Below are 8,710 nucleotides of genomic sequence, written 5' to 3'. Positions count from 1 at the left end.
TACGTCTTTTACTTTACTTATTAGTAAATATTGTTAATGGAAGCAAGCTACATGCTCTACTTGGAGGGCAAAGGTAGTCCTTCCTTTCCATGGATATCATCAACTCTGACTTTTAAAACAAACCTAGCTAATATAATGCTAACAAGGAAAACTTTGAACCCTAATAGAAGAAAAGAGCCAATACTCGAATGTTCATAGCGTGCCACGCCACCCCTATTTATGATAGACATAGCCACGCGTTCATGCTAATTCTAGTATCGGCTTAAAGTCTGTTTTGCCATGCCACTTGGTTTTTTTCTTTATCCTAGTATTGTTTGCATTAGTAGTCCCAAAGCAAGCAAGTAGAAGCAGTCTTTGTTACTACATTCTAGTGACCCTATCACATATAGAGTTAATTGATAGGTGTAGATTGTCAATAGAGACAATAATTAAACGCTTAAGCACTACCTTTATTTATAAAAGTATAGTGATAAGTAAAGAAAACTATACGTCGTCGTCATCTGTCTCTAGCAGTTTTCACTATCATATAGATGTATGAAACGAAAGCGCTAGCAAGTATACCGTTGTTTCAATTCTAATTACGCTATTTGTTCCTTGAATTCGAAAGTCATCAAGTAAGCTAGCTTTCAAGCAAGGCTGGCGATAAAAAGGATTAAAAAAAGGTTTAACACGCACACTTTAAGTTTACCTTAAGTTTGCGTCAGGGTGCAAGCAAGCAAGCAAGAATTGGCTGTTTACCATACCATTATGAGGGCAGGGCATTTTTAATAAATCATCCCTATCCCTGTTGTTTGCCCCCGTTCATTGAAGTTAGCAAAGTCATGCAAATAAATGGCAGACTGGATACCTTACACTCCAAGGCGGCTTTTCGTTAAGGTTGTTACATTTTAATTCTTTGAAATGAGCTTAGTTTCTTGCTAGCACAGTGCTGTTATAACTGTTTTCATCCATTCCTTTGCATGTGGCTATGTTTAATTGGCGTATCATGTCTTATGAAGCTTTAGATAAAATATCAAATTGAACGAAGAAAAGAAAAAATGATGCATTGGATTTACAAGCATCCGGAAGTTGAAACAATTGCTTTAGCGGTCCTAGTTGCGGGAGCCGCGGCCCTTAGCTGTTAGCTAAGTTATAAAATTTACACATTAAAGCAAAAAAAGAAGCTAACTCTTTCAAGGGAAATAGAAGCCTATTTGGCAATGTATAAAGAGCACGACGCTTTCTATGAATTACAAGTACAGCAGCAGGCATCTGACATTGATTTATTTGAAGCAGGGAATGTTATACAAACATAAAAGAGCAAGCACATAATAGTTCTCCTCAGGGTTGCTTGCCCCTTTACCTTGGCTGACATGACGCGTTTAACGACTACATCTTTGCACCTTAGCTAACTCATTTAATACGTTAGTGGTTATGTTATTATACGTTATGTCTTAGTTATCGTCAGACATCCAATGTGAAAGGTAAGATAGGCATGCAAACTCTATCTTTCTGCAAAAGCAAGCTCATAACCTTGCTAGAGGCACAAAAGACTTAAGCTGGAAATGCAATCATCACAAGAGGCCGCTTAGGATTAAAATGATGCTTAAAAGAGAACGTGATTTGAAAGCATTTATTCTCTTCCTCTACCTTTGTCTTTCATGAAAATGTTGTTTCAAGTTCACTATCAAAATCATAATCTTTTCCATGAATCATTGGTTCACTCGGCGAATGCAGACTCTTTTGTAGACTCTGCTACCTGGCCGCGGAGCTTAGCTTCGAGTGCTTCGACATAACCCTATTGGTACAGCTGTAGATTTTGTTTCGCATTGGGTCGGGGAAGACCCAACCTCTCAAGAATTAAAGAAGACAGTGTTTATTTATTTCATCCCTATAGGGATGTTTCAGATAATTATGGTGAGGTTCAGAAAATACCACAACATTGAGTTTATCATGCTCGACCTCTAAATAATATGGGTAAAAATAATCTAGTGTTCCATACGTATAGATCGTTTCATAATTTAATTTGTTTTTTGTTTTCCGCTCAATTATAGAGAACAAAAAACAATCAAAAGTCTTTGATGGAAACTAATAGTAAGATTCTAAGGAAAATTAAAATCCAATTTCATATGACTTCGTGGTGAACATGATCTGCCAAGGTCTCTTCCATTCCCGTGTGAATATACCAAAATAACAAAAAATTCAATGAAATCATAATAAAAACATTGGTTATGAGAAAGAGAAAAACTAAATAGGCTGCAGTACTTCTTTAGGTAAGCCAATAATTTAAGGTTTCTTTATGAGCTTTCGTTGCTTTTGCGTTGGAAATATTCGCTTATTTATTTTCGCTCGTTTTCGTTAAAATGAACTTTAAAGCGAATAGATTAAATTAAATAAAAAATGGCGTTGTCGAAAGGTAAGACAAAGATTCTCGTTGTAGATTTGTCTACACCTGCTTGCACTGGCGCTTCTATTTGTATTTTCCCTTACTGCTCTTGCGCCACAGCTTCGACAGACCGCTTAGTCCCGCTCATCTTCAGCGCAAGCGCGCTTGATCAGATCAGTGAGCTACTACGCACTCTTGCCTTTGTAGTTTGGTTGTTTTTTTACTTCTTTTTTGGTAGCGTGGCCTTTATTGAGGTTACCTCTTAACAAGGTAACATAATAGTAATGCGTTGGACTTACAGTCCTGGAATGATGGTTTGACTCCATCCCCAGTTTTTCTTACAAAAGTGTGGTTTGGTCCAGGGTCTGCCTTCCTTCCTTTCCCTTCACCTCGGCAGTGGAAAAGGGCAAAGTGAACCCACTGTGACATGACAGTACATAGCAAGGGACCCTACCTTAGAATGCAATGGGTGTATGTAGGTTCCCTCCAGCTACCTATTTATTTTATTAGGGACTTGGACATATAAAAAGGATGCTCTGTTGCTAGCCAAAGTTGGCATGGAGCTGCTGCCTTAATAGGAGTTGCCACCTTTGCTACTTTAACTAACTCCACCCTAGCATTTGCCACCAGTTTGTGTCTCCTCACGCTTCATCTTGTAGGCACATGCTGTCTTTGGCAATCAATGGTCTAAGATTGCCTCTTTTCTTTTCTATTATGGCAATGAACAAAAAACATAGAAAAAACAAACAGTTTTTCTTTTTTTCTTCTTCTAATCTAGTTCTACCTTTGGCTAGATGAATAAATCTTAAATGTTAGTATAGTAATAGCTGGTTCATTTCAAAAAGAAGACTCTTCTTCTGTAGTAATTACTAAGGTAAGGCTACTGGAGGTGTTTGTAATGCGTAGCATCCTTAGCTCAGTCGGATAGAGCAACAACCTTCTAAGTTGAAGGTCACAGGTTCAAGTCCTGTAGGATGCGAAAAGTACACATTAAATCATATACCTACGGAAATGCTTTGCCTGCCCTTGTTTAGGGCTAGCGGGTTTTTTCTTCTAACTGAACCTGCATCATGCTTTGGTCACTTTTCGCTATAGTGGTATATGGGGTTACTTGCCTTTCCTTCACTTCGCTTAAATTGAAAGAAAACAGCCATGATTATTAAGAGAAGAACTAATACAAAAAAATACTTCTTATTTTATTACAGATCTGGTTAAATATTTAACATTTTCCATGATTCTCTCTCTTTCAGGTATTCGGGGAATTCCTTTGAACAGAAGAAATATTACTATTATGCTGACGCTAACTGAGTCAATGCTATTGGCTGTCAATTTGAACTTTCCGGTATTTCCCGTCTCTTCAGATGATATGATGGGTTAATCACTCGCTTCACTAGTGTTAACAGTGGCAGCTGTGGAATTCGCAATTGGGCTGGCCATTATGGTGGTAACTTTTTGAATTCGCGGGACCATTGCCGTGGAATTTCCTAATCGCATGAAAGGTCTAGCGCTATTAAACTTGTTGCACTCTGCTTTGCTCTCCTGAACACGAAGTATACTTTGGAATTAAATTAAGAGAAGGAAAATACAATCCAAATCTCTCTTCCGGGCTGCGGATTTACTGAAATCAAACGCTTCTTTTATTTGGCCACTTCCCGCTTCGACTTTTTGAGCCAAGATTAGGGTTAGTTTCTTTTAATACATAAACCCATACATATTACTGAATCGGAAAATGTAGTTGGGGCTTGAGATCGGATCAGCAGCTAAAGGGGGATCTTGAAAGGAAAGAAACACATTTCCTAGGCATGCAATTTCAGGCAACCATCAAAAATGGACCAAAACTTTTCATGGCTTGTCATCCATAACCTCACGAGGTAAACCATATGACCTTCCGTCTGTAACCTCACTTACAAAGTAGGCCAGGAACAATTGAATTGGTGCGACGACGGAACAGATTCTCTCCGAATCGACCCTAAACAGACGTGCTTCATATCATCGAGTTGCACGAATTCACACGCGACTCAAAATCGCCATTTACTTTTGTTTTGCTTGGGACGACGTGTCTTTGGCGAGTAACGGGATTCGAACCCGTGTTTTCAAATTCACAATCTAACACTCTGACCCATTGAGTTATACCCACCCTCGGGGCTAGCTCCCCGCCCCTTCAGCTTTAGAGGCTTAAAATCAATTCAAACACGTCTGTACCTGCTATCAGATTCGAACCGATAACCTAGAGCAAATTCAAAAAAAGTATGTCGCGTTTACCAATTCCACCGAGGTTAACAGGTATGCTCACTATCGGACTCGAACCGATAACCCTTGAAACGGAACAGATTTTAAGTCTGTCGTGTTTACCTTTTTCACCAAGTGAGCAAACTTTGAAAGCAAAGAAAAAAAACAAAAAGGTTATGCATAAAATGTATTCATGAAAGGGTAAAGTGAAGAAAAAACGTCAAAGCAAACAATCAGACGCGCCTTCCAAGCTATCAGCACCTTTAGAAACAAGAATTATAGAGGATACGGCGGGGTCTTTTAAAGCTTCCTCTATGCCAAGGTAGGTAAGATTGAAACCGTAGGCCAATCAGTTAACAGCTGCTGAGCTACCGAAGGGTGATGCAAGGAATTTATTTTAGTCCCATATACATTCAAATACTTTCCTTTTAAGGGGAACCGCCTCATGACCTGTAAGACGTTAACTATTTGAAGCGAAGACCCTTTGCTTTATTTAAACAGCCATGCAACAAAGACATAAGACTTTCTTTCTAGTAGCTGGCAGCCAAAGGAAAGGCTGCCCCCTTCCTCCTTGAGATTGAGTGAGAAAAGATCAGGTACCAAGCGCTAATTGATTGCTATAGCCAACTCTCAACCATTACTGGGGATGGCCCACGAGGTGTAGCGCAGTCTGGTAGCGCATCTGTTTTGGGTACAGAGGGCCATAGGTTCGAATCCTGTCACCTCGATTATTGTCTAACTGGGCATTTTGTCTTTTTTTCACGATCTTTCTTTGCGCTAAGGCGGCTTCTTATGGCATAACTCTGTCCACGAATCAAACAAGCATTGTAACTTTAAATTGAAGACATGGCACTTTGAGTCGAGTCATCTAGGCATTTTGAAACCGGAAATTTCGTATATGGAGTTGTATTGTAAAGGCTATGTCTCTCATATACGAAAATGGTTAACCCAAAGGGATTGAGAGGAGATACTATAGACCGTAGGTCTTCAACCTTTTGCCATAAGCATTTGGCTGGGTGTAGAGTTAGTTTAAGCACATCTGATTTCGGTTATAAAATGATAAAGCCAAGACAAGCAATTTCATTCCTGCCAAGTCCCTTTCATCTAGCGGTTAGGACATTGTCTTTTCATGTCGAAGAAACGGGTTCGATTCCCGTAAGGCATAACCTTCTTGGAGAGGCTCGCAAAGGGCGGGCCTCCTCGTTAGAGGGTTAGGCAAGAGGTCCACGGGACCGTCCCGTAGCCCCCATGATGAGTAAGGGCTGGTTCCTTGTGGTTCAGGTTCTTTTTCCCCCTAACCCTAGCCAGCCACCATTTCCCCAGTAAACGGCAAGACAATCTGTTCATTGATCGAAGTCTTGAGCGATTAGGGGGTTTAGCCAGCCTAGCCAAAGCCCAAACAGAGTGACTAGAATCGTAACCCCAGGTGCCTCGTTGGTAATCGATGATACGTCAAAGACGGACAGAATTTTGTAGAGAAAGCTCGTATATCCGAACCAAGAATTGACAGGAACCTTGCCCATCATCGCAAAACGATAACAAAGAAAAACTAATCTAAGAAATCCCCTATCACGCAATCAAGAAAGTGAGACACATGGCATGTTAAAGTTTATAGCTAATCAGCTTTATGTATGATAAGGCCTGGTACAATTGTAAGCAGCATGGCATATTTTAAGGTATGTCGCTATGTACAAAGGCCCTTTAGCACAATAAAGGGCATACACATGCCTAGCCATGTTCGTTGCAAACAACGCTTGCTCTTTTTTGCATACACCAGCCACTGTAACCAATTAAAAATAGATTTGGTTACAGTGAAAGGGCTTTCAACCTACGCCAGGATCGGCACCTGAGATCATTTTACATGTCAAACATTGTATTATGGTCTAATCTTAAGTTTTTCTTAAGGCCAAGGATGAGATCCATTCTTATAATCCGTCCTCCCTTTCGAAAGAGGGGGTGGCGCCTCTTGGGTCTTGCTTCTTGGTTATGCGGGGATTCTTCGGCGTTATCTGTCTTTTGACCGCCTTACAGGTAACACAGTGAACCATATGGCTTAAATGTGTCACACCGGCCGGTACCTACCCATCTCCCTCTATGTACGATCGGTTACATAAATAAACAAATGCTCCTACCCATTCTATTCTGTTATAGACGGCAATAATGTAACTGATCATAATAGGTACTATTGCAGAAGCATGAGACTAAGTCGAGTTATTTCTTCCTAGCTTTTATTGTTTTTTCTTTGCTTTTCCCTTCAGCAATAGCATGTGTTAGATTTTTCAATTGTCACCAGTAGCTAAAGAATACTTGTTTGTTCACCCTCGGGCAAAAACAAAGGGTACAAGCAGTGTCAATTTTCGGCCTTGCATCAAACATCCAATGGACCATGGACTAATAAACAGCCACTGCATGAAAAGACTATGTCCAAGAGACCTCCCCACAAGGTACATCTTGCGCCTATGGGCCACTATAACTGTTCAATACACTTGAAAATGGAGTACCCTAATAAGGTTCCCTTGCGGTGGGCTGCCAAGCTACAAGCCCTACGGGAGCAGGATTCTCCGAAAAGCAAAAGCCCTAACAAATAAAGGCTAGGAATATGCCCATTTGGAGATTTAGGATCTCGATGGTCAATGGAAAGAGAAATGGACTATAAGTATATTTTATATAGATAATACTTAAACAATACCTTGATGGAAACAAATCCCCTGGCCCAAAGCTAAGGCAGTTGTAGACCTATAATTTACCAACAAGCTTCTTTCCCCAACGAACGATATGAACAAAATGTATGTTCTTTAATCTAGGCAACTCATACAAAATATACACGCAAGATTATAGTAATACGAGTCACACAGGGTAATCAAAAAACAAACACCCCAGACTTCGGCGATGGGGTAAGTGGTGACCTTAGGGTCGCAAGGAATAGAGAGGGCAAGAGAAGGTCTCATGTTGGGTAGAAAGGCTATAGTACTCATTTGTTGAATATAGATACTAAAGCCTGAGAAAGAGAAAAGCGACTACTTTGCACCTTTAGCTTTTATTTGTTTTGCCAACCACTAAACTTACGGGTGGAGGTGAGGTGAACCCCGCGCTACGGAGTTGACCACACGAATAAAGGTTCAATGGGAATGCAAGTCCTCGAAAGCACATTACATAAGGGAGGGCGGGGAACTGGAGAGGTTCCTTTACTCGTCTCATAAAGCCGGCCAACAAAATAACTTCCATTCCAACAAAGAATACTTGACAACAAAAAGACTTATAGGGCCAAAGGCTCCCGGGGCTATGCCAGGAAAAGCTGCACAACCCCTTCTTTCTTTTTACTTTCTTTTTTCAGTTGAAAAGTAATCGCCGAACCGAATAGTTGAATGGCTAGCTAAGAGCACATAAAAGTAAGACAGAAGCTTAGTAAAACGTAAAGCGTTTAAAATCAATCAACGAAACTACAAACAACAAAAAAAAAGCTTTGCAAACGCAAACAAAGGCCAGAAGCCTCTTTGGCCCAAAGAAAAATTGTTTAGGTAATCTATCTCCAGGTATACATATATTTAGAGATTGCCTTACATATCCGTATAGAATTGTTTTTTGAAACAAAGACTTAATAAAAGGCAACCTCATCTCCTATGCAGGCATTGTCATATTGAAAATCCCTTTTTGAACCTTCGTTCGTAAAGCCAATAAAGATCTTCGATCCTGGGAGAAGACGTATGAGGCGGGTAGAAGAAGCTTCACGTACGGTTTTGAAGCCGGGCCTTTCTAGTAGCAATGGGGTGGCCTAGGGACAGATATGATGATTGGTTTAGGTACTAATTTTTGGGCCAATTCCCTTTCAATGCTACCCAAAAATGATATTCTTGCTGAATCTGAGTTTGCTACTCTAATCACTATCAAACTAGTACCTATTACGTTAAGCATCTTAGGGGCTCTTACGGCGTATAATGTAAATCTTTTTGCAAACGAATTACTTTTTGCTTTTAAAACCAGTACTTTCGGTAATAGACTTTATTGCTTCTTGAATAAGCACCGGTTCTTTGATAAAGTTTTCAACGACTTTATAGTGAGATCGTTTTTGTATTTTGGATACGAAGTCTCATTCAAAGCCTTAGACAAGGGTGCTAT

General features: G+C 40.1%; 2 non-coding genes across 2 annotated transcripts; both read left to right on the top strand.

Annotated features, from left to right (window-relative positions):
- The first annotated feature begins 3,270 nt into the window (after positions 1-3,270).
- Positions 3,271-3,344, top strand: TRNAR-UCU (transfer RNA arginine (anticodon UCU)). The gene has a single exon. It is a non-coding gene; the product is annotated as a tRNA-Arg (tRNA).
- A 1,904-nt stretch (positions 3,345-5,248) lies between these two features.
- On the top strand, positions 5,249-5,322 carry TRNAP-UGG (transfer RNA proline (anticodon UGG)). The gene has a single exon. It is a non-coding gene; the product is annotated as a tRNA-Pro (tRNA).
- The last annotated feature ends 3,388 nt before the right edge of the window (positions 5,323-8,710 follow it).

The sequence above is a fragment of the Adiantum capillus-veneris genome, chromosome 21, assembly GCF_014529385.1.
Source record: "Adiantum capillus-veneris isolate H3 chromosome 21, ASM1452938v2, whole genome shotgun sequence".
Classification (NCBI taxonomy): Eukaryota; Viridiplantae; Streptophyta; class Polypodiopsida; order Polypodiales; family Pteridaceae; genus Adiantum; species Adiantum capillus-veneris.
Note: the sequence above shows the minus strand (reverse complement) of the source record. Positions and strands in the feature narration are given on the sequence as shown.